We start from the raw sequence: 2,510 nt of genomic DNA, 5'->3' as shown, positions 1-2,510 counted from the left end.
GTAGGAGGATAGACTCACCAAACAGGGAGACATGGAGCCCTGATGATGGAAGGAAAACACACACTGAAGAAACAGCTCTATACATCCTCTAACATTCATTCTGATCTATAAACAACTTATACATGCAGATCTGTCAATTATTCAGGCATATGTCTGCTACCTGTGTGTGTGTGTGTGTGTGTGTGTGTGTGTGTGTGTGTGTGTGTGTGTGTGTTGGTGTGGTGTGTGTGTGTGTGTGTGTGGTGTGTGTGTGTGTGTGTGTGTGTGTGTGGTGTGTGTGTGTGTGTTGTGTGTGTTGGTGTGGGGTGTGTGTGTGTGTGTGTGTGTGTGTGTGTCGCGTGCAGCAGCAGAGTCGTTGTCAGCTGATTCCCCGGTTCAAAGGACATCAGTGATAATAGAAGAGATCTCATCATCAGAGGAGCGCTAATGGCTTGGTTACATAACCTCTCTCTCTCTCTACTTCTGTATCTCTGCCTTGTCCTCTTTCGTTTTTTGACTTGAGGGAACGAGGAATAGGACAGTCTTCAAATCAAACCTGCTGTTTAATTCTGTCTTCCTTCCTTCTCTCTCAAAGCCAACTTTTTTTCCTGTTTTACCACATATTTGCTGGATGAGAAGACAGAACAGGCTCCCCTGTTTTGAGAGTTGTCTCTGTCTCTCTCTCTCCTGTTCTACATACAACCTGTCTGCTAGCTCCCTGTGCCTTCAGAGAAGCCAACAGAATCCCCTGATACTATTCACATCTTGTAGCATGGAACGTTCCGACAGGAGGAACAGGATTGGAGGTACCCTGATGAACTAGATCAGGGATGGGCAGCTTTGATAGGGGTGGGGCCACAAACAATGTGAACTCATCATGAGGGGGTGCAGTTGCTCGCGGGTCTGCGTACCAACATCCATACTGCCCCCTCACACACATTGTGAGCAGAACATTTTAGTGGYCCCCCTTTTGACAGCGGAGATTTGTTTGTTTGTTTGTTTCAGAGAAAAGTGCAGTTCTACATATTTTGCCATGAGAYAGAGAGAAGATTTAGCAATTGTAYAAGGATTTGTTATTTATTTTATTTTATTTCACCTTTATTTAACCAGGTAGGCTAGTTGAGAACAAGTTCTCATGTACAACTGCGACCTGGCCAAGATAAAGCTGTCACGCCCTGACCATAGAGAGCCCTTGGTTCTCTATGGTGTAGTAGGTCAGGGCGTGACTAAGGGGTGTTCTAGTTCAATATTTCTATGTTGGTGTTTTGTTTGGTTCCCAATTAGAGGCAGCTGGTAATCGTTGCCTTTAATTGGGGATCATATTTAGGTAGCCATTTTTCCCACCTGTGTTTGTGGGATATTGTATTTGTGTATGTGCTTGTAGCACCACTGAGGTTACGTTTCGTTGTTGGTTTATTGTTTTTGTTTGAAAGTTTCACTGCAAATAAAGATGTGGAACTCAACACACGCTGCGCCTTGGTCCCGTCCTTATTACGAACGTGACAAAAGCAAAGCAGTGCGACACAAACAACAACACAGAGTTACACATGGAATAAACAAACGTACAGTCAATAACACAATAGAACAAAATCTAAATTTCACGTAATTCTACTCATTTTGACAGGAGGCTGCTGTGGGAGCTCCCCGGCCGGTAATTCAACCATGATAGCTTGCCTCTAAACTAACCGAGCAATCACATTTTTTTTGCTGACATTGACTGACAATCAGTGACTGACGTAAGAGAAAAAGTGATCTGAGGGCTTCAAAAGGGAGGCTGCCAGTTGTCCATCCCTGAACTAGATGATGATGGTTTCCTGGGATTCATCTTTCTAAGACATTCTCTTTGTTTCCTCTTTCTTGTCATCTTCCAAAGTGGTCAACTATCTTCCTGTCTCCTCCATCCTCCTGCTTATATTTTGGATGGCCTGAGAATACTGGAGCCCTACTGTCTGTGTATATACAGTATGTCAAATCAAATCAATTTTATTAGTCACATACACATGTTAGCAGATGTTAATGCGAGTGTAGCGAAATGCTTGTGCTTCTAGTTCCGACAATGCAGTAATAACCAACAAGAATCTAACCTAACAATTCCACAACTACTACCTTATACACACACACAAGTGTAAAGGGATAAAGAATATGTACATAAAGATATATGAATGAGTGGTGGTACAGAACGGCATGGCAAGATGCAGTAGATGGTATAGAGTACGGTATATACATATGAGATGAGTACTGTAGGGTATGTAAACATAAAGTGGCATAGTTTAAAGTGGCTAGTGGTACATGTATTACATAAAGATGGCAAGATGCAGTAGATGATATAGAGTACAGTATATACATATGAGATGGGTAATGTAGGGTATGTAAACATTATATTAAGTGGCATTGTTTAAAGTGGCTAGTGGTACATTTTTACATAATTTCCATCAATTCCCATTTTTAAAGTGGCTGGAGTTGAGTCAGTATGTTGGCAGCGGCCGCTAAATGTTAGTGGTGGCTGTTTAACAGTCTGATGGCCTTGAGAA

This window comes from Salvelinus sp. IW2-2015, linkage group LG3 (genome assembly GCF_002910315.2).
Source record: "Salvelinus sp. IW2-2015 linkage group LG3, ASM291031v2, whole genome shotgun sequence".
In the NCBI taxonomy this organism is placed as follows: domain Eukaryota; kingdom Metazoa; phylum Chordata; class Actinopteri; order Salmoniformes; family Salmonidae; genus Salvelinus; species Salvelinus sp. IW2-2015.
The sequence above is the reverse complement of the archived record's forward strand: the minus strand, read 5'-3'. Positions refer to the sequence as shown.